Source organism: Dipodomys spectabilis, unplaced genomic scaffold (assembly GCF_019054845.1).
Source record: "Dipodomys spectabilis isolate Male_0828 unplaced genomic scaffold, ASM1905484v1 ptg000006l, whole genome shotgun sequence".
Classification (NCBI taxonomy): Eukaryota; Metazoa; Chordata; class Mammalia; order Rodentia; family Heteromyidae; genus Dipodomys; species Dipodomys spectabilis.
This window is the reverse complement of record NW_024870683.1, coordinates 6,948,061-6,972,659: the sequence shown is the minus strand read 5'-3', so window position 1 is coordinate 6,972,659 and position 24,599 is coordinate 6,948,061. Positions and strand designations below refer to the sequence as shown.

Here is a 24,599-nt window from a genome sequence, read left to right as displayed (position 1 = left end):
CGCAGGCGAAGCTTATTGCCTGGGGAAGGAGGACCAGCTAAGAAGGAGACTGTGCCCACTGGGCTCTCAGTAGGTTCAGGCTGGACCTTGGGGTGCTCCATTGGCTTCTTTGTCTTGGTTCTCTTCATGGGACTTGGGGCATGAGCCAGGCTGCTTAGGACATCTTCCCAGAAGGCTCAATGCTCTGCTGGGAACCCTGGAGCCCCAAAGCACCCAGGCCCTTTGACCCTTGTTGGATGTACAGGCTCATGTGGCCTGGGCCACCCCAAATTCTGTTCCAGGACTAGCCCAGCCCCTGAGCTGAATTTCCCGCCATACCCCTCCTGCTTCTTGTCTGCCAAGCTGGGTACATTTGCTACCCTGGAACCCCAGCAGGCAGGAGCGGGCAAGCCTGGGGCTGAAGGGATGTGGGGATTTCCAGATTCTTCTACTAATCCCCACACCTAGAATGTCACCCCAGAACTGGCCCAGGTGCCTTCCCTGAGCAGGTGGACCTGCTGATACTGAGGCAGAGGGAGGCATCAGCAAGCACAGTTCCCCGCTTTTTCCAGAGTCTCAGCTTGGGTTTGTCAATTCTGTACTAATCATCAAGGTAGCTAACTAACATTGGCTTCGTGTACCTGCAGGACCTTCACCCCTGGGGATCATGCCTCTGCACCTTGGACTCCTCAAATGTTATCAAGCAGTGCCCACGTTCGTTCCTTTAGGATCCAAACCTTTCACCCAACAAAGACTGAGACTTTTAGGATGAAACACATCTCAGATGTTTGTGCCAAGGAAAGATAAGAACTTGGCATCTTTTTAAAAAATGTACTTTTAATTGATTTCAGATAAAAATTACTTAGGAAGAACCAGTAATCAATTCTTTCCTTAATGTGTTAGAGCCACAGCATTCATAGTATTAGCAAAAAACAAGGCATGATGTCATCTTAGATTAAATATATGGCTGGCAGCCATGTGCAATTTCTCAAGTTCCATATTTCTTCTTTACCTCTTCTACTTTTGTTGATGAAAGCTTTCAGGGCATTTTCCCCGGACATCCCATTCAGATAATTTCAGGCGTCCCCCTTGGCTTCGCCTTTGAGGTCCAACATCCCGGGCCACTCTGTACATCACCCATGGTGACTTGGTTGAAGTGGCTGCAGATAAACAGCAGCTCCCTGTCAGCTGGCTGGGTCTTAAGGCACTACCCTGCATCAGCTGCTTTGTCTAACCAGTCTGAGATATGCTGACAAGGTTATGAGGAAAACTAACCAAGGTTATGAGAACTAACCATAAGTTAGTTCTGATCCCTTGGGGAATCAGAGCAGGAGCAGGGAGCATCTCTTCTTTGTTTTTAAGGCCAATGTTTCCTTGCTTCCTTTTCCTATTTTTGTACATGAATTCTGGACTAAGGTCCCAAACAAGAATTGGTTCTGAGACTTAAACTCCTTCCTCCTACACTCAGGTTAGAGTTTAAGCATTTATCTCTATGGTGGAATATCTCTCTAAGGCTGCCCTATCTCTACAGGCTCAAATTCAAGCTCTTCCTATGCTAGGAAGATGTGGGGGATGATGGGATCTGAGGGGGTCTGTGGACATCATCTGACAAACAACAGCCCATCTCCCCCATCCTGCCCTGACATAATGACATCAATAAGGACAGGAGAACAACAGGATTTCTTGGATGAGAGAGGAATTGTAGGAAAGGAAGTAGCACAGCCTCTCCTTTTCCTTGCTATGCCCACCCCCAACTTTTCACACAAGTTGTGGCAGGGTGGAAAGTCCCTTGTATATGTGGGCATAATCCCAGCTTCTTCGTCGGTACAATTTTTCCCCCTTTTACAGTTTCTGTGCACATCTGGAGTTTGTTCTCCCAGATCACCTATCACAACAAATGCTGAGCTATTTGTGTCTCACAATCTTAGACAATCTGCAAGAATAAAAATACTTTGGCTTTGCTCTAATGATACTCTATTTGGGAACTGATACCATATCTCTGGTTTTGTGTGTGTGTGGTTTTTTTTTTTTTTTTTTTTTTTTTTTTGTAGCAGTCCTGGGGCTTGAACTCAGGGCTTGGGGACTGGTCCCGAGCTTTTATACTCGTCTGGTGCTCTTCCACTTGAGCCACAGCTCCACTTCAGCCTTTTGGTAGTTAATTGGAGATAAGAGTCTTATAGACTTTCCTGCCTGAGACAGCTTTGAACTATAATCCTGAGATCTCAGCTGCCTCTGAGTAGCTAAGATTACAGCTAAGATTACAAGGTAGTTTTGTTATTTTTAACAAGCTTCACATGTGATTTTAATGTGTGGACAAGTTTGAGAAATTGTGTTCTATTGTAATTTTATCTTCTTTTGGAATTTTGTACATAACAATATCTTACCCTTCCCTCCACACACTCTATGTAGATTTTTATTCATATCTGCCCTTTCTCTATCATTCTTTTCAAATGTTTCAACAGAAACAAATTAAACTGGTGGGCTTACTGGTTTGTTTTTTTGTTATTCAATCTGCCAACTACCATAGATAGCTAACTAAACAAAATCACCCTCTTCATAGTGACAAGGAACGCTTTAAAGGTAAGTTGAGGACTGTAATAAGTTGTAGCCTTGATGCTTATTTTATGCCACTTCTTGCTGGATTCAAACAAACTAGCGACAATGGATTTTTTCTGACATTAAAATATTGGATCAGGTCTCAAATTTCAATCAGGAAAATAAAGTGCAGAGGGATAAATTCTGCAAAACCCAAAGGGACAGAACACATAGCTATGTGCCTAGGAATTCACACAAAGGAAAACACTCTAAGAGAAACTAATTAAGAACTTAAAGAGACTGAAAATGACTTTGGTGAATCTTGTTAATTAGGGCTTTATGAACAGCTCCAGTTATTGGACCTGTCGATACATTGTTGCAAAATAATTTCAATAAATTAACAGATTGGCTGCTTAAAAAAAAAATCTCTGCTTAGCAACATCTTTTTTCTAACTGCTATTTAGGAACACAGAATGAGCTAACTTGCTAAGTCATATATTTATCAACTAAATAGCTTGAGGCTTGGTTTAAAGATTCACCTGTTACATGTTTTGGCCTTCCTTCTTTAGTAAAGGCACTTTGGGTGTTAAGAATGTTCTGATAAACTGGGCACCAGTGGCTCAGGTCTATAATCCCAGCTACTTAGGCTGGAGATCTGGGGATCCAGATTTGAAGCCAGCCTGGGCAGTAAAGTCCATGAGACTCTTATTTCCAATAAACTACTCAGCATGTACTCTAACAAGTGAGCTGTACCAAGCCCAATGATCTCTTCTCCTTTTTATTTTTGCAATGCTGCAGTTCAAACACAGGGCCTTGTTGGAAGCACACAACCCCCTGCTGTCAGAAAAATGAATATATGCACAAGAGATATAGGAGATTTCCTCAAGATTTTACTTCTGTACAGAAGAGTGTATTAACATTACTCCTCCCAGGGCTAGGCAGGCACACACTGGGCGGGATGGTCTGCTGGGTTTTTATCCTAACCCAAGGGCTGACATTCTCCTTTCTCCTTGTTGCTAAGCAGTCAAAGACTCATATTTTTTTGTGCCAGTCTTAGGGCTTGAACTCATGGGTCTGAGCACTGTCCCTGAGCTTTATCCACTCAAGGCTAGTGCTGTACCACTTAAGCTACAGGTCCACTTCCAGATTTTTTTAGGTGGAGACTTTCACAGACTTTCCTGCCTGGACTGGCTTTCAACTATGCTCCTCACATCTCACCCTCCTTAGTAGCTAGGATTAGAGGTATGAGTCACTAGTGCCCAGCAACTCTTGTTTTCTTTACAGTTGGTCACCAGGGTGATGGGGGTAATAGAAGAATTTAGAAAGCACTCTAATGATCAGTGCAAGGCTCCTACTGGGTGGGGTGTTATGCCAAGGTCACAGGACCCCCCGCAAGACGACCACCAAGAGTCAGACTCTACAGCTGTTTTATTTAAACAGGCTGTAGCTCGAGGCCTACACTCCGACACAGCAGAGCCTCGGAGGAGAGCCCCGAGCTAAGGATTTGCAGGTCTTATATAGGCACACAATCAACCAGGTGTTTTGATTACCACCACGTGTTGCTTTGCTAGACAGAAACAAGCAACACGCAGTGGTCACTGCCTCAAACTTTAACCTTTCAGGGGGACTGTTGAAGGCAAAGGCACACATTCTTCTCATACTGGCTGCTGATGGCTATAGTTAGAGGAGGTTGGTAAAGTCAGAGGAAAGTTCCCATTCAAGGAAGAACTTTATCTATTCTTTAACTCCATTAGTAAGGACTCATACTCTGGACATGGCTGGCTGGTTACAAACAACACAAATAATAATTACAATTAAAGACAAGAAGCAAATAATTCCAGGAATATCAGTACCTGGAAATATCAGTACAGAATGATGACTGAAAATGTTTGACACAGCCTCACACATGTGTTGAATGTACGCTACCCCTTAGTTACACATCCAGCCCAAGAACATTTTTTCTTAAAGTTTAAAAGTAGAACTAAATTTGATAAAGATATAAGGCCTGAGCAAAAGTGTCTGTAATGATATTTACCTTTGAGGTCAGTAATTTTATATTTAGCAGTCAACAAGTATCTTAAGACTGCTGTGTGCCATATATTTGACCATAATTAGCACACAAAAAAGGGAAGTGGTGGTAATGGCAACATTTATGTAGCATGATAATTCATATAATCTTGAAAACAAAAGTACCATTCTCCTTGTTTTACAGAGTTGAACAGGTAGGGTGTAGTTTAGTGGTACCACATGTGGTTGACACATGCAATGGCCTGGAATCAACTGCCAGCAACATTTAAAAAAAGATTGTTTTCCTGTGGTCTGGCAGCTAGAGACAAAGTCAATGTGGCTTTTGATCAATAAATCTCAAAACTGTCTTTTTGGAGTTTACTTATAACATGACTTGGTAAAGACTTAATATATACATAATAGCTTCAGTTCAAAGTTTTACTAATATACTTCAGATCTGGCCATGTGGAAAGTGTTTGACTTGGTGGTTACCAGAGTTCACGAGATAGGTTTGGATGTAGCAGTAGAAGAGTTCAGTATATGAGTCTATGAACTATATAGAAGGAAAAAAATTAGTCCTCGGTGTAAGTAAGCATCAACCTCAACCAACCAACGTCCCAGAAATGAAACAGAAAAAGAAAAAGGTAAAGGCAGACATGCCTATCATCACCAGGAGCGGTTCTTTATAGTCTTTCTTTCCTGACCTTGGACACTGGAATTCCAGGCTCCCTGGCTTCCGGACTCCAAAATTAAACACCTAGGTTCTATGGCTTAGAGCCTCAGACTAAGCATGACACTATCAGACTTTGTGGCTCTCAACTTTTAGATGTAGACTGAGCCGTGTCTTTGGTATTCCAGGGTTTACAGCTTACAGTTGGCTTCTTGTTGGAGTTCTTGTTCAACCTCAGAATCATATGAATCAATAACCCTAATAAGTCCTCTCTCATATGTCTATACATTTTGCTTATCTCTAGGGAACCCTAATATACCAATTCATTTTTTTTGTCAGTCATGGGGCCTGACCTCTGGGCCTGGGCGCTGTCCTTCAGCTCTTCAACTCAAGGCTAGTGCTCTACCACTTGAGCCACAGGGCCACTTCCGGCTTTTTCTGCTTATGGGGTGCTGAGGAATTGAACCCAGGGCCTCATGCATACAAGGCAAGCACTTACCACTGAGCCACCTTCCCAGCCCCCCCCCCCCAATTCATTTTTTAATGGACATAGCTTTAATTTTGAGAGGAAACTGTGAGGATGAAATCAATTAAGCTAAAGTCTTAGATGCTTAACTGAGACACACATTAAACTTATATCACAAAAACATTCTGATTAAGAAATATATTGTTCAAGTATCCAAGATATACACCCAGGATGCCTGCAAAATTAACAAAATCAGCTTAATGCCCAGAAAAATATGTGATAGACTGCAAAGACTTGTGCAGTATCTGGGATTTTATTTGCAGTTTAACGAGCTATCCAATTACTGCTTTGTAAATGCTGGCAGAAGATAGACTTCCAAATAGGAAGTAAAGGACTCAACTACTCACAGCACAGCCATAGCAATTTTTCCCCAAACCTATAGGGAAGGGTACAAGATTGGTAATAGGTACTTGAACATGCATTGGCCTGTAGTCATGGACTACTGAACTTGATGATTTGTTGGTGTTATAGTACGATGAAGCAACCCAGATCCCTGTCAGAAACATAATCTTGATAAATGACTCAAGTAAAATAAAATTGAAAACAAAACAAAACAAGATTGCATTTTTTCCTTTTGTGCCCTTTCCCCCAGTCATTCTCTATCTTTTTTATTTTATTTTATTGTAAAGGTGATGTACAAAGGGGTTACAGTTACATGAGCCAGGTAATGAGTACATTTTCTTTTGAACAATGTCACCCCCTCCCTCATTCTCTCCCAGTTTTTCCCCACCTGTGTCTCTTCCCCACAAAGTTGTATAGTTCATTTCCAATATAGTGCCTAGTGAATATCACTGCTGAATTGGTTCACCCTTTGTCCTACCATGCATCCCCTTCTGTGCTTCCCCTTTTCCTCCCTAAATCAGATAGACCTACAGACAAGACAAAGGGTACAGACATCAAATGCAGCAACAAAAGGAAATAAATCAAAGAAAAAAAGGAAAGAAAAAAACTACAAAAAGTACAATAATAAAACCCTCTTGTTTCCATTTCTTGGAGTTCATTTCGATAAGTATCATTTTACATGGTCATATACACACAGTTATTGAGCTCTTGTGATTCTCTCCTAAGAATATACTCCTTTAATCACACTGTGTGAATGTTTAGAGTCATGTCCAACTGTAATTATTTGTCTCTTATTATCCATGGGTTTACTTGCATTCTAATTAAAGATGAGGAAAACCATATAGTCAATGTTTCTTTGGGTCTGGCTTACTTCTCTGAATATACTTTTTCCAAATCTTTCCATTCCATTACAAATGGAGCAATGTCATTTTTTCTGATGGAAGCATAGAATGTCATTGTGTATATATACCACATTTTCTTGATCTACTTGTCCATGAAGGGCATCTGGGTTGATTCCATATCTTAGCTGTAGTTAACACTGCTGCAATGAACATGGTTGTGCTGGTGGCTTGTGTGTCCTGGTTTGTGGTCATTTGGATAAATGCCCAGGAGTGGGATTGCTGGGTCATATGGATGCTCTATGCTTAGTCTTTTGAGGAACCTCCATACTGCTTTTCATAGTGACTGAACAAATTTACAATCCCACCAATAGTGTAGTAGTGTTCCCCTTTGGCCAACATCCCCAGCAGCATCTGTTATTGTTAGTTTTCTTGATAATGACCATTCTGACTGGGGTGAGCTGGAATCTCAATGTTGCCAAGAGTGCATTCTTGCCATACCTAGTAGCCTCTCCCAATAGTGATTACTGATGGGTAAAAATAAATAGCTAGTGAGAAGGGGCAGGTAGGAAGAAATCAGTCTGAATTTCCCTGTGCTTGAGGAAGTCCTAGGAAAGACACTTTGGTTAATGAAAATCAATTAACAAAGACCTCACACATAATGTTTAATGATTACTTCTTTAGCTGGTAGGCAAATTAGGATTTTCTATGTCCTTATTAAGGAGGAAAAGAGAGAAGTCATCACAGGAAAAATATTAATGATGAATAAAGAATTTGTAGTAATTTGAGAAGAGTTTAGAAACACTTTTGGGTAGGAGAGTGGTAAATGACAAGGGACAAGAGAATTGTTGGTTCCACCCAGGAAAAATGGCCCCTTCCCCATTGTTCCCCATTGTCCTTCCTTGGTGTACATGTGGACCCTTCCCTAGAAACCCCCACCCAGCATTTGTAACCCAGGTAACTGGCACACCTGGGGGCAGTGGGAGGTCCCCAGGTTCTGAGGTCTTCCCTGTGGCCACATCTCCTCCCTGACCTCTCCATATATCAGTCTCTATTATTAGTTCCACCCTTTGTTTTGCCCCTAGCCCCCTTGCATTCTGTCTCTTGCCCTTTTCCTCCCCACCCTTCCCGTTCCCTCCCCCTGCATCCTCTGCACCCCTTCCACAGTATCCTCTCCCTCCAATAGAGTCTTTTTTTGCCTGAACCATGTGTGGCCTCCTTTCAGCTAGACCTTACAAAAATGGCTGCTGGGCACTGGTGGCCCATGCAGCTACTCAGGAGGGTGAGATCTGAGGATTGAGGTTCAAAGCCAACCTAAAAAGGAAAGTTTATGAGACTCCTACCTCCAATAAACTACACCCCCCTCCCCCCCCCCCACACACACCCAAGAAAAGCCAGAAGTGAAGATGTGCCTCAAGTAAATAGAACACTAGCCTTGAGCAAAAGAAGACCGAGGACAGCACCTGGGCCCTGAATTCAAGCCCCAGGACAAGAGAAAGAGGAGAGAGGACAGAGGACAGAGGAGAGGAGGGGAGGGGAGAGGAGGGGAGGGGAGGAGAGAGGAGAGGAGGGAGAGGAGAGAGGGAGAGGAGAGGAGGGGAGGGAGAGGGAAGGGAGGGGAGGGAGAGGGAAGGGAAAAGGAAAGGGAAGGGAGAAGGAAAGGGAGGGGAAAGGAGAAGGGAAGGGAAGGGAAGGGAAGGGAAGGGAAGGGAAGGGAAGGGAAGGGAAGGGAAGGGAAGGGAAGGGAAGGGAAAAGAGATTAATGGCTGAGTAACACTCAGGGAATCAGTGTAGATATTAAGCTAAACCTTCCTTTGGTACAGTCTGTAGGGACAGTGTCTAAAATAGTTTCCTAGGATCCCCACTTAGTAAAATTCATATTTTATGTAATCTATTTTCTAGATAGAATGAGTAGATATGTGACTTGGCTCTAATAAGTGGAATATAGCAAAGATGGGAAGTCACTAAATTTTGGAATTTTGATAGTTTTTATGCCACACATTTCATTTGGATGAATGCCAATATGTAGTAGTATACAACAGAAGAATTCTTAGGTCATATGGAGCTTTTTAACTTTTTAAAATTAATTTACTTTATTGTTATTATAAAGGGGGTGTACAGACTCATGTACAATTTACATGAGTCAGATAATGAGCACATTTCCTTTCCTACAGTGTCTTACATTCCCTCACTCTCTCCCACTCCCTCCCTCCCATCTCCACCCAAGCATTGTATAATTCCCTTTCATCTGTGTCTGATGAGCTCCACCGATGCACTTTTTCCTCAAGTTCTGTACTCTCCCCTACTACCCTCTCAAAGATATAAACTTGAATATACCATACATAAAGAAAAGAAGTCAGAATATCAAAAAATTAGCATTGAAAAAAGAGAGATCTCTTGTTTTCATATCTTGGCATGCATTTTGAGAGATTAGATAGATAGATAGATGATAGATAGATAGATAATTTTCTATAAATATGAAGAGGCATGTAGACATTGTACCTTTTTATTTATCTCCTAAGAGTATACTCTTTTGTTCTCACTGTAAGTATAATTTATCATATCCTAGTGTCTAATTTCAGCATATCAGAGAGAATATGCCCCATTTGTCTCTCTAAGCTGGGCTTACGTCACTTAACATGATTTGTTCCAGTTCCATCCATTTCCTTGCAAATGACATTATTTTATTCTTTCTAATGGCTATGTAAAATTCCACTGTGTAAGGGTAGCACACTTTTTGCATCCACTCATCTATTGTGGAGCATGTGTGCTGTTTTCATATCTTGGCTATTGTGAATGGTATGACAATGCACATAGGTGTGCAGGTGTCCTTATACTTTGGCTCATGATGGTCAGGTTAGACGCCCAGGAGTGGTATAGCTGAGACATAGGGAAAATCTATGTTTAGTTTCTTTTTTTTGTTTTTGGTCTGTCATGGGGCCTGAACTCTGGGCTTGGGCGCTGTCCCTCAGCTCTTCAGCTCAACGCTAGTGCTCTACCACTTGAGCCACAGCACCACTTCCAGATTTTTCCTTCTTATGTGGTGCTGAGGGCCTCATGCATGCAAGGCAAGCACTCTACCACTGAGCCACCTACCCAGCCCCTATGTTTAGTTTTTTGAGGAACTTCCACACTGCTGTCCAAAGTGGTTGTACTAGTTTATACTCACACCAACCGTGTAGTAGGGTTCCCTTTTCCCCACATTCCCACCAATATTTGTTGTTGCTCGAATTGGCCCTGAATTCAAGCCCCAGGACAAGATAGAATTGAGAAAGGAGAGGAGAGGAGGGGAGGGGAGAGGAGAGGAGAAAGGAGAGGGGAGAGGAAGGGAAAAGGGGGAGGGGAAAGGGTTGGGGAGGGAAAAGGAAAGGGAAGGGAAGGGGCAAAAAAAGGCCAGTCTAACTGGGGTGAGATGGAACCTCAGAGCTGTTTTGATTTGCATTTCATTTATGGCCAGGGATGATGAGCATTTCCTCATGTGTTTCTTTAAAATTCTTACCTCTTCTTCTGAGAAGTCTCTCCTTAACTCCCTTGCCCACTTAGTGATCGTTTTATTAAGTTTGGGAGGGGTTAGTTTCTTGAGCTCCTTGTATATATTCGATATTAGGCCTTTGATGTATTGCAGGTAAAGAGAGCTTCTCCCAATCTCTTGGCTGTCCTTCTAGTTTAGTAACTGTGTTCTTAGCTGAGCAGAAACTTTTTATTTTTGTGTAGTCCCATTTGTCATGTCTCTCTCCTATCTGTTATGCCCCTGGGACTCTTTTCAACAAGTTTCTACCTATACTTACAAGGCCTAATGTTTCTCCTACTCTCTCTTGCAGTAATTGCAAAGTTTGAGTCTGACATTGAGGTCTTTGATCCACTTTGAACTGATATTAGTGCATGGTGACAAACAAGGATCCGCTTTAAGTTTTCTGCATATGGATGCCCAGTTTTCCCAACACCAACTAGTAAAGAGACTATTTCCCCCATTCTATGTCTTTGGCTCCTTTTTCCAGTATCAGATAACAGTAAGTGTATGGATTTATTTCTGGACCTTTTAATCTGTTCCATTGATCTTTGGGCCTGTTTTTGTGCCAATATCAAGCTACTTTTGTTATTATAGCTCCGCAGTAGAGCTTGAGAGACCACCCGCATTACTTGTTTTGCCCAGAATTGCTTTGGGTATTCTACGTCTTTTGTTGTTCCAAATTAATTTTTGGATTATTTTGTCTATCTCAGTAAAGAACATCATTGGGATTTTGATGGGAATTGTATTGAATTTGTGTTATCATTTTGGGCAGTATGGCCATTTTCACAATATTGATTCTACCTATCTATGAACATGGAAAGTCTTTCCATTTCTTGGTGTCCTCTTTTATTTCTTTCTTCAGATTTTTATTTTTTACTATAAAGATCTTTTAGGTCTTTGGTTAGGTTTATTCCTGGGTAGTTTTTTGAGGCTATTGCAAATGGAGTTGTTTTCATGATTTCCCTTTCTGCTTGTTCATTGTTGGCATATAGAAAAGCTACTGATTTTTGTGGGTTAATTTTGTATCCTGCTGCTTTGCCAATGTGGTTGATCAGCTTGGGAGCTTGAGGAGTCTTTTGGGTCCTTTATGTATAAGATCATGTTGTCTGCAAATAGGGAGAGTTTGACTTCTTCTTTCCCTATATGAATCCCTTTGTGTCCTTTTCTTGCCTTATTGCTCTGGCTAGGAATTCCAGAACTATACTGAAGAGGAGTAAAGACAGTGGACATTTTTGCTTTGTTTCTGATTTTTGGTGAAATGGTTTCAGTTTTTCACCATTCAGTATGATGTTGGTTGTCGGTCTTTCATATATAGCCTTTATTAAGAATGTTCCTTCTCGGGGCTGGGAAGGTGGCTCAGTGGTAGAGCACTTGCCTTGCATGCCTGAGGCCCTGGGTTCGATTCCTCAGCACCACATAAGCAAAAAGAAAAAAGCCGGAAGTGGCACTGTGGCTCAAGTGGTAGAGCGCTAGCCTTGAGCTGAAGAGCTGAGGGACAGCACCCAGGCCCAGAGTTCAGGCCCCACGACTGGACAAAAAAAAAAAAAAAAAAGAATGTTCCTTCTCTTTGGTGGGGGGTGGGGGGAGGATTGGGTGGGGAGGGAGTATGGGAAGGGATGGGAAGGGGAAACAAAGAGGAGGCAACAATGCTTGATAAGAAATGTACTCGTTATCTTGCCCATGTAATTGTAACTCCTCTGTACGGTATTCTCACAATAAAAAAAAATGAAAAATTAAAATTAAAAAAAAAAGAATGTTCCTTCTATTTTTAGCTTCTCCAAAGCTTTCTAACATGAATGGATGTATTTTGTCAAAGGTTTTGTATGCATCGATTGAGATGATCATGTGATTCTTATCTTTGGTTCTGTTTACGTGGTGAGTTACATTTATTGATTTGCATATGTTAAATTAGCCTTGCATCTGTGGGATGAAGCCTACTTGGTCATAATGTATGATTTTTTTTTTGTTTGTTTCTGGATTCTGTTGACTAGTATTTTATTGAAGAGCTTTGCATCCGTGTGCATCAGAGAAGCTGCTCTATAGTTCTCTTTTTTTTGTTGGATCATTACCTGGTTTGGGGATGAGTGCCTTCATAGAATGAGTTTGGAATTAATGCTTCTGCTTCTCTTTCATAGACAAGTTTGAGGAGCACTGGTGTTAGTTCATCTGAAAAGTTTTATAGAATTTAGCTGTGTATCCACTGGGACCTGGGCTTTCCTTGTTGGAAAGAAGACTTCTGATTACTTCCTCAATCTTATTGTGTGGTGTGGGCCTGTTTAACTGGTGTATACGTTCTTGGTTCAGCTTAGGCAGTTTGTATACCTCTAGAAATTTGTCCATTTCTACTAGGTTTTCCTTGAATATTGGTTTTGAAAGTATTCTTTGAAAATCATTTGGATTTCTTGGATGTTTGTTGTAATGTTTCCTGTGGCATCTCTAATTTTATTGATTTGACTTTCATCTCTTTGTCAATCTCACCACTGGTCTGTCAATTTTATTATTTTTTTTTTCAAAGAACCAAGTGTTGTTTTTACATTGGTTTTGTGTATAGGGTTTTTTTTTTTTTTTTTTCTATTTTACTAGTTTCTGCCCTAAGCTTTCTATCTCTGTCTAGTAGTTTTGAGTTAGGTTTGTTCTTGTTTTTCTAGCAGTTTTAGTTGCACCATGAAGTTACTTACTTGAGCTCTTTCTGTTTTATTTAGTGTGCTTAGAACTATAAACTTTGAGCCATAGCACCATTTCCAGGTTTTGAGTGGTTAATTGGAGATTAACCATAGAGACTTTTCAGCCTACGCTTTATTCAAACTGAAATCCTCAGATCTCAACCTCCTGAGTAGTTAGGATTACAGGCATGAGCCACCAGTGCTTGATCAATTCCTTTCTAAGTCTAGAGTTTTCACTAAGATGTGTCTAGAAGTATTTCTTCTTGGATCCTGTCTACTAGGAGTTTTGTTGCCTCTGTCAGGTGGGTGAGATTTTTCTCTCTTGAGATTGGAGTTTTCTTGTTATTTTGTTGAATACATTTTTTTTTCAATGACTTTAGTTCTGGATTCTTCTCCCTCATCTACCCTATGTGTAAATTTGATCTTTTTGCTGAATCTGGCAATTCTTGGATTTCCCTTTGGATTGTTCTGAGTGTTTTTTCCATGCCTTTGATTTTTGTTGTTGTTGCTCTAATTCCTCTGTTTTATCTTCAATACCTGATACCCTACTTTCTATTTCTGTTATTTTACTTTATGCTTCTAACTGAAGTTTTCAATAGGGAAATTGAGCCTTTCATGCTTCCAAGCTCTTTGTTGAAGTCAGTTCTCAGGGTGTGAAAGAGGTGTGTAGCATTTCTTTCTCTCTGTATCTTTTGGGGCAACCTGCACATTCTTTGTCATTTCCTCTTTGTATTCTTCTATTTGCTTATGAATATCCTTTTATTTTTTCAGCCAATTTTTTCTTTTTTGTTTTGGGTCTGGTCGTGGGGCCTGAACTCTAGGCCTGGGCGCTGTCCCTCAGCTCTTCAGCTCAAGGCTAGCGCTCTACCACTTGAGCCACAGCGCCACTTCCGGCTTTTTTCTTATGTGGTGCTGAGGAATCGAACCCAGGGCCTCAGGCATGCAAGGCAAGCGCTCTACCACTGCGCCACCTTCCCAGCCCCTCAGCCAATTTTTTCATCATTACTTCAATGGTCCTTTTGTCCTCCATCTCTTCTTCGCTCTCACTAGGGTCCTTCCCTGGATTGTTGCTGGCTTTTGGATTTGGTTTGTTATCTTGAGTGTTCATGAAATTTGTAATCTTTAATTGTGATTTATGCATTTGGGTTCAGGAATTGTTGGGATCTTTCAGATTTTTGTGTATTAAGTTCAGTGGTGGTGGAGTGTGATTCACTGGATGGATCTCTGTCAGACTTTGCATTTGGCAACTTTCAGCTCTGATTGGTACAAATAGTGTAATGTGTCCTGGTCAGTTATTAGGGCTCTGTGGCATGTGGGGTGATCTGGTGCCCTGACGTGGATTTAGGTCTAGTGGTGGATTCCTTTTATGTGTTGCACAGTTATCTAATGTTATGCCCTGGATCCGTGTCTGGGTAGGTAGAGTCCTGCTAGTTTTAGTGGGGAGGTCATCCTGTCCCAAATTCTGCACTGGTGTCTACTTTCCATAGAGGCTGGGAGGACTCTGATTGTAAATACATACATATCCCACCCATGTACAATATGTCATTTGACGTATATTCTCATGACATTGGACTTGATGATGATTTCTTAGAAGAATAAGAAAAAAGGTAAATTTAGTTCCATCAAAGTTAAAAAATTAAACATCAAAGCACACTATCAAGAGAGTGAAAAGGTAATCTAAATATGGAAGAAAATATTACAACTCACATATCTGGAAAAGGACTTTTTGTACTTTTTTAAAAGAACTCTTGTAATTCAAAAGTTAAAAAGACAACATCCAGGTTTTAGAGTAAGCAAAAGATCTGAATAGATATTTCTCTGAAAGAGGACCGTAAGCACAATAAGCCAAGCATATGGAAAGATGCACAACATCTTATTCATCACAAAATGAAAAATCAAAACTACATTCTAGGATGGCTAAAAAAATTTATTTATTTATTTTTTTGGTCGGTTGTGGGGCTTGAACTCTGGGCCTGGGTGCTGTCCCTCAGCTCTTCAGCTCAAGGCGAGCACTCTACCACTTGAGCTACAGTGCCATTTCCGGTTTTTCTGGTGGTTTATTGGAGATAGGAGTCTCATGGTCTCTCCTGCCCGGGCTGGCTTTGACCGCGATCCTCAGATCTCAGCCTTCTGAGTAGCTAGGATTACAGGCGTGAGCCACCAGCACCCGGCTGGCTAAAAAAATTTTTAAGTCAAGTGTTGGCAAGGAGAAATGGAACTCCCATACTTTGTTAATGAGAATGTGGAAGTATACAGCTTCTTTGGAAAACAATTTAATGGTTCCTCAAAAGTTTAAACATAGAGTCACCATGTGGTCCAACAATTGTCATACTAGGTATATTCCCATGAGAAATGAAAGCATAGATCTACAAAGAAACTTGTATATGAATATTTATAACAGTATTGTTCATAATAGCCAAAGGGTAAAAACAATCCAATGTTCATTAATGGGTAAGAAAAATGTGGTATATCCACACAATAGACTATTATTTATTATTCCATTGTAATTAATGTAATGAAGTATTTTAAGTCAGCCAAAGAAAAGAGTAACATACTGATACATGCTATAATGAGCCTTAAAAATATGATGGTAAATGAAAAAACATTATGGAAGAGGGGGGACCAAGATGGCGACGGGGCAGTAGGGAAACGCCACAGCTCTCTCCAACCAAAAAGAGAGTTCGAGTTCCAACGCTTAATCTCCCCAAGAGACCGACAACAACAAAAAGATGAACACTCAGAGAAAAACCAGAGGTAGAAAATAACAAAAAAAGAAAGAGAGGAAAAGAAGAAATTCAGAACAGAGAAGAGCGAAGACCCCTCCCCCAACCTTTACTGGCCGCGCGGCAGTGCGCCAAGCTGCCGGCCAGCCGGCCCGGCGGGGGCTGCCGGAGCCACAGAGACACAGGGGGCTGCTTGCAGATCACCAGGTACCGGATTGCAGAACAGCGGATCGCCAGGAACAGAGAAACCTTCCAGCCGGGAGTCTCCACGAGGATCCCACCCCCACCCCTCACTCTCCACCGGAGCGAAGAGGCTCCATCCCGCCAAAGCTGCCCTGCACCAGCAGCACGACAAAGGGACCTGTTGGCAGACCACCCGGCCAATCGCGATGGCAACGACCCGGCGGGGGGCCGCCCAACCCAGCCCGCAACCACCCCAACTGAACTCGGATTGCAACAACAACTGACGACCTACAGGGTGAGTACCCCACAGGGGACAGTGAATCCATCAAGGGAGACCAGAGCTGGAGGGAATCCCCAGACCCTGACCTAGACTCCCTACCCCAACACCCGGACCACAGGACCCACTAAAACTGGGAACTGTTCGAGAGCTCCACCAGCCGGTGGAGCACACTCTGCTGGCCAGGCCAGAGCAAGAGCGCCCCTGGAAGGGAGCTTAAATGCCCAAGCCAGGAACAGCGCCCCTGGGTCAAGACTACCAACAGTAGAAGAAATTTGAACTGTGTCCTCCAGGCTGCATAACCTAGGTGGTATACACATTAGCACAGGCCTAACAAGCGCGCTCCAGGCTGGGGCCGGAACCAGGCCCGGGGACCGGCGCCTGAAGAAAGCAAAAAGGGTCAGAAGTAGGGCTGTGGCTCAAATGGTAGGGTGCCAGCCTTGAGCTGAAGAGCTGAGGGACAGCACCCAAACCTAGAGTTCAAGCCCACAACCAGCCCAAAACAAACAAACAAAAACACATCAGGAGCCCATAGCAGACTCCAGTATTTGGGAGAGTGCATCCAGAGCATCTGATCTTCCCAAGAGCACCCGCAGGAGCAAACACAAGCAGTCTAGGCTGCTCAACCCTTCCAAAGGCGGGAATTGCCAGCAATCTACAGCAGAGAGCTGAGAATCTTAAGTAAGTCAGAATAGCAGCTGGAAATAGGCTCCCAACAGAATCCAGAACAGGCACAGACTCTCTCTACCAATACAGAATCAGCAACCAAGCAAAGACAGACACACCAAAACAAGATTGAAGAGCAGTCTCCTGAACCCCCATGCAAAAATCACAGAGAAAAATCACAAGGTTTACCACTACCCAGGACAGCAAGCTCACCTCAAAAGCCAGCAGCCACGCAGGGGAGAGCCCCAGTGGGAGCAAAGCAGGAATGGAAGACAAAAGCTACATCCAAGGGTTGCTGGAGGCAATGACTCAAGAAATAAAGCGAGAAATGGATCAGAAATTGAAAGAGCACAAGGATGAACTATCAAAAGATATACAGGATATCAAACAAAAGTTGGATGCAAAAATAGAAGCTGCACAAACCTCAGTAAGAAGTGAGATAAACGCCAAATTAGAGGTAATGCATACTGATCTCACCTCATTGAGAGGTGAGATCAGTACTCTGAGAACCAACATTGAATCCATACAGGGATCCATTTCCACCATGCAAACCACAATAGAAGCCACGGTCAACAGAGTGAATGAAATGGAAGGTAGAGTGTCAGATACAGAAGACAGAATACACCAACTGGACCAAAAAGTGACAGATATGGAAAAATCACTCAAATTAAACCAAAGGGAAATTCAAGAGCAAGCAGATAATGCTAAAAAATTTAACCTTCGCATAATCGGAGTGGACAAAGGTGAGGAATTCCAGAGCAAGGGAATGCAACACCTATTTAACAAGATAGTCAATGAAAATTTTCCCCACCTCAAAAACGACCATCTTAACTACATCACAAAAGCTTATCGAACACCCAACAAGCAAGATTCCAGTAGAAACACTTCTAGACACATTATAGTAAAAATGATGGATCTGAATAATAAGGAAACAATCCTGCATGCAGCAAAAATGAAGAAGGAGCTATACTACAACGGGAAAAAAATTAGAATCACTGCAGATCTCTCCACACAAACAATGAATGCAAGAAAAGCCTGGGAAAGCACCATACGAGCCCTGAGAGCCAATAACTGCCAACCCAGACTTATATACCCGGCAAAGCTAGCATTCACATTCGATGGAGAACTGAAAACGTTTAATAGCAAAGAAAAACTAAATGAATACATAAACATTAAGCCAGCATTACAAAGAATTCTAAGAGGGGGGACACAACCTGAAGAAAGCAACCAGGAACTGGGACCTGCCCCAAACAGGCATTACTCAAAGTCTAACTGAGCAAGCACAGGAGGAAAGGAAAGAAGAAAAACTTAGGAAAACGGAATGGCAGGGACAACAATGCATCTCTCTATACTTTCTCTTAATATAAATGGGCTGAATTCGCCAATTAAAAGAAAACGAACTGAGGACTGGATCAGAAAACAAGACCCATCCATCTGTTGCCTTCAGGAGACCCACCTCTCAGCCAAACATACAAACAAACTCAGAGTGAAGGGGTGGAAAAGGAGCTACCAATCAAATTCCCCCAATAAGAAAGCAGGTGTAGCTATCCTGATATCTGACAAAATAAACTTTTCATTAAAATCAGTACAGAAAGACAAGGACGGACACTACATATTAATAAAGGGAACAATCCAAGAGGAGGATATAACCATCATCAACTTATATGCCCCAAATATCGGTGCACCCAGATATGTTAAACAAATGCTCTCAAACTTACAGAATAAAATAGATCCCAATACGATAATACTAGGAGACTTTAACACGCCACTCTCACCAAAGGACAGGTCTACCAACCAGAGGATTGGCAAAGAAGCTACCGAATTAAGTGAGGCCATACTTCAAGCGGAATTAACTGACATCTACCGAGTATTTCACCCTAAAACAACACAGTACACATTCTTCTCAGCAGCTCATGGAACTTTCTCCAAAATAGACCATATCATAGTTCATGCAAGGAACTTAAGCAAATACAAAGGGATCGACATAATCCCCTGTATCCTATCTGACCACAGTGGAATCAAGCTAGCTCTCAATAACAAAGCATACCGCAGAAATTTCTCTAATACATGGAAATTGAACAGCACACTCCTTAACAAGGCCTGGGTAACAGAAGAGATCAGAGAAGAAATAAAGCATTTCCTAGAACTCAATGAAAATGAAAATACCTCACAAAGAAACTTGTGGGACACAGCAAAAGCAGTCCTGAGGGGCAAATTTATTGCCCTCAGTGCCCACATCAAGAGAATGGAGACAGACCAAGTAAATAATCTCATGTTGCAACTAAAACAGCTAGAAAAACAAGAAAAAATGGGACCTAAAGCTACTAGACGAAGCCAGATAACCAAATTGAGAGCAGAGATTAACCAATTAGAAAATCAGAAAACCATAACCAAAATAAACCAAACAAAAAGCTGGTTCTTTGAAAAAATAAACAAAATTGATGGCCCGTTGGCAAGATTAATTAAAAAAAGAAGAGAGGAAACCCATATTAATAGGATTAGGGATGCCACGGGAAACATCACAACACGTACCCAAGATATCCAAACAATTCTAACAGACTACTTTCAAAAGCTATACTCTCTAAAGGAAGAAAATCTGGCGGAAATGGATGCATTTTTAGAGAAATACAAGTTACCCAAACTGAGCAAAGAAGAAGTTAACCAATTAAATAAGCCAATATCCTATAATGAGATACAGGAAGCTATCAAAAGTCTTCCAACAAAAAAAAGCCCAGGACCAGATGGATTCACAGCAGAATTCTATAAGACCTTTAAAGAAGAACTAATACCCATACTCCTCAAGCTCTTCAGAGAAACAGAGAAGGAGGGAGCTATCCCAAACTCATTCTACGAAGCCAATATCACACTCATCCCCAAACCAGGCAAAGACCCAACCAAAAAGGAGAATTACAGGCCAATCTCCTTGATGAACACAGATGCAAAGATCCTTAACAAGATTCTAGCTAACAGAATCCAGAAACACATAAAAAAAAAATACACTATGATCAGGTAGGCTTCATCCCAGAGACACAGGGATGGTTTAACATACGTAAGTCAATAAATGTAATCCAGCATATCAACAGAGCCAAGGTCAAGAATCACATGATTATCGCCACAGATGCAGAAAAGGCCTTTGATAAAATTCAACATTCATTCATGCTAAAAGCTCTGGAGAAAACAGGAATAGAAGGAACATTTCTAAAAACAATAAAAGCCATTTATGACAGACCAATAGCCAATATTATACTTAATGGGGAAAAGCTACAACCAATCCTCCTAAAAACAGGAACAAGGCAAGGATGCCCACTGTCTCCACTCCTCTTCAACATAGTCCTAGAACCCTTAGCCAGGGCAATAAGGCAAGAAAAAGACATTAAAGGGATTCGCATAGGGAAAGAAGAAGTGAAACTATCCCTTTTTGCAGACGACATGATACTATACCTCCACGATCCCAAAAACTCCATCCCCAAACTTTTAGAAATCATAAGTCACTTCGGCAAAATAGCAGGATACAAAATAAACCCACAAAAATCAGTTGCCTTCCTATACACTGATAACGCACAGGAAGAGAGGGAAATAAAGGGAGCAACCCCATTCACAATAACCTCCCAAAAAATAAAATACTTAGGAATTAACCTAACCAAAGATGTAAAAGAACTATTTAATGAGAACTATAAAAAGTTAAAGAAAGAAATTGCAGAAGACACTAGGAAATGGAAAGACCTCCCATGCTCCTGGATAGGCCGACTTAATATAGTAAAGATGGTGATACTTCCAAAATTAATATACAAATTCAATGCAATTCCTATTAAAATCCCAATGACGTACATCACTGAAATACAGAAAACAGTCCAAAAATTTATATGGAACAACAAAAGACCTAGAATAGCCAAAACAATTCTAGGGGATAAAGATAATATGGGAGGGCTATCCATGCCGAACTTCAAACTCTACTACAGAGCTATAATCACAAAGACAGCATGGTACTGGCACAAAAACAGACCCGAAGACCAATGGAACAGAATAGAAGATCCAGATATAAATCCACAGGCCTACAGCCAGCTGATATTCGACAAAGGAGCCAAAGACATACAATGGAAGAAACACAGCCTCTTCAACCGCTGGTGCTGGGAAAACTGGGCAGCCACATGCAGAAAACTAAAAGTGGACCCCAGCCTATCACCATGCACCAACATCAACTCAAAATGGATTAAAGACCTTAACATTAAACCTGAATCTCTGAAACTACTGCAGGACAGAGTAGGAGAGACACTTGAACTAATAGGCACAGGAAGGAACTTCCTGAACAGAGTCCCAGGGTCACAACAAGTTGGAGAGAGACTCGACAAATGGGACTACCTTAAAATAAAAAGCTTCTGCACAGCTAAATCTATCGCAACTAAGCTAGAAAGACAACCAACTAATTGGGAAAAAATATTTACCAGCAATATATCAGACAAGGGGTTAACATCCTGTATATACAGGGAACTCAAGAAACTAATCCCTCCCAAACCTAACAAACCAATTACTAAATGGGCAAGGGAACTAAAGAGGGACTTCTCAAATGAAGAAATAAAAATGGCAAAGAAACACATGAGGAAATGTTCATCATCCCTGGTGGTGAAGGAAATGCAAATAAAGACAACCCTGAGATACCACCTTACCCCAGTCAGAATGTCCCACATCCACAAATCAGCCAACGACAAATGCTGGAGGGGATGTGGAGAAAGAGGAACCCTATTACACTGCTGGTGGGAATGTACACTTATACAACCACTTTGGAAAGCAGTCTGGAGGGTCCTTAGAAAGCTAAAGATTGACCTCCCTTACGACCCAGTCATACCACTTCTAGGCATCTACCCTGAACAACAGGAACCAATATACAAGGACACGTGCACCTCCATGTTTATTGCAGCACTGTTCGCAATAGCTAGGATATGGAAACAACCTAGGTGCCCCACCACAGATGAATGGATCCAAAAATTGTGGTATCTATACACAATGGAATATTATGCAGCCATTAGAAATGACAAAATAATGGCATTTGCAGGGAAATGGATGGAGCTAGAAGGAATCATGTTGAGCGAGGTAAGCCAAGAACGAAGAGACAAACGGTACATGGTCTCCCTCATAAGTGGATGCTAAATCCAAAAGGTTAGTGATACGACAAAACTAACAGGACTTAAGAAACAAAGAACTCCCGCTCATCTGGTTGAACCACTACTAAATATCCTCATGCTGCTGATCACAAATATGGTATATAACATGTGAACACTGTTATATATTACAGACTGTGGTAGACAATTTGCTCCAGGGAAGTTAGAATGAACTTGTGACTTTGAAATTATGTAATCATTTAATCACAATCAAAAAAAAAAAAAAAAAAAGAACCTCGGGGAAGGGAGGGAGGGAGGGGATGGTAGGGGGAAAACAATGGAGGGGGTAACAATGTTCAAGAGGAAGTGTACTCATAACCTCACTCATGTAACTGTGACCCTCTGTATAGTAGCTTTACAATAATAAAAAAAAAAAAAAAAGACAATATGGGAGGGCTATCCATGCCGAACTTCAAACTCTACTACAGAGCTATAATCACAAAGACAGCATGGTACTGGCACAAAAACAGACCCGAAGACCAATGGAACAGAATAGAAGATCCAGATATAAATCCACAGGCCTACAGCCAGCTGATATTCGACAAAGGAGCCAAAGACATACAATGGAAGAAACACAGCCTCTTCAACCGCTGGTGCTGGGAAAACTGGGCAGCCACATGCAGAAAACTAAAAGTGGACCCCAGCCTATCACCATGCACCAACATCAACTCAAAATGGATTAAAGACCTTAACATTAAACCTGAATCTCTGAAACTACTGCAGGACAGAGTAGGAGAGACACTTGAACTAATAGGCACAGGAAGGAACTTCCTGAACAGAGTCCCAGGGTCACAACAAGTTGGAGAGAGACTCGACAAATGGGACTACCTTAAAATAAAAAGCTTCTGCACAGCTAAATCTATCACAACTAAGCTAGAAAGACAACCAACTAATTGGGAAAAAATATTTACCAGCAATATATCAGACAAGGGGTTAACATCCTGTATATACAGGGAACTCAAGAAACTAATCCCTCCCAAACCTAACAAACCAATTACTAAATGGGCAAGGGAACTAAAGAGGGACTTCTCAAATGAAGAAACAAAAATGGCAAAGAAACACATGAGGAAATGTTCATCATCCCTGGTGGTGAAGGAAATGCAAATAAAGACAACCCTGAGATACCACCTTACCCCAGTCAGAATGTCCCACATCCACAAATCAGCCAACGACAAATGCTGGAGGGGATGTGGAGAAAGAGGAACCCTATTACACTGCTGGTGGGAATGTACACTTATACAACCACTTTGGAAAGCAGTCTGGAGGGTCCTTAGAAAGCTAAAGATTGACCTCCCTTACGACCCAGTCATACCACTTCTAGGCATCTACCCTGAACAACAGGAACCAATATACAAGGACACGTGCACCTCCATGTTTATTGCAGCACTGTTCGCAATAGCTAGGATATGGAAACAACCTAGGTGCCCCACCACAGATGAATGGATCCAAAAATTGTGGTATCTATACACAATGGAATATTATGCAGCCATTAGAAATGACAAAATAATGGCATTTGCAGGGAAATGGATGGAGCTAGAAGGAATCATGTTGAGCGAGGTAAGCCAAGAACGAAGAGACAAACGGTACATGGTCTCCCTGATAAGTGGATGCTAAATCCAAAAGGTTAGGTGATACGACAAAACTAACAGGATTAAGAAACAAAGAACTCCCGCTCATCTGGTTGAACCACTACTAAATATCCCCATGCTGCTGATCACAAATATGGTATATAACATGTGAACACTGTTATATATTACATACTGTGGTAGACAATTGGCTCCAGGGAAGTTAGAATGAACTTGTGACTTTGAAATTATGTAATCATTTAATCACAATCAAAAAAAAAAAAAAAAAAAAAAGAACCTCGGGGAAGGGAGGGAGGGAGGGGATTGTAGGGGGAAAACAATGGAGGGGGTAACAATGTTCAAGAGGAAGTGTACTCATTACCTCACTCATGTAACTGTAACCCTCTGTATAGTAGCTTTACAATAAAAAATAAATAAATAAAGATCATAGGAATCACCAAAAAAAAAAAAAAAAAGCTAAGAGAAAAAAAAAAAAAAAGAAAAAACATTATGGTAGATCATGTTATATTTCATTAACATGTTTTATTTATATGAAAGTCCAGAACAGGGAGTTCCTAGTATTTTTTAACTATTAATTGGTATGGTTAGTCTTTCTAATTTGAGTTTACACAATGGCTAATACTGTTGTATCTCTTTTTATGTATTAATTTGCCATCCATTTAACCTCTTTGGAAAAGTATCCTTTCATATATTTGGCTATACTGGATCTTTTATAGATTTTGTATTAGTCAGCTTTCTATCACTATAACAAAATACCTTAGGTCATGAAATTACTAAGAGGTTGGCCAGATGCAGTGGATCATGTTTGTAGTCCTAGCTACTCAGAAGGCTGGGAATAGAAGGATCACAGTTCAAGGCCAGCTTGTGGAAAAAAGTGGTCACAACATTTCCATCTCAACCAAGGAAGAACTAGATACAGTGGCACAGGACAATCAC

At 41.4% G+C, this 24,599-nt stretch overlaps 1 pseudogene; it reads right to left on the bottom strand.

Moving 5' to 3' along the window:
• Nucleotides 1-967: 967 nt before the first annotated feature.
• LOC122123980 overlaps nucleotides 968-24,599 on the bottom strand; it is a 49,492-nt pseudogene continuing 25,860 nt past the window's right edge.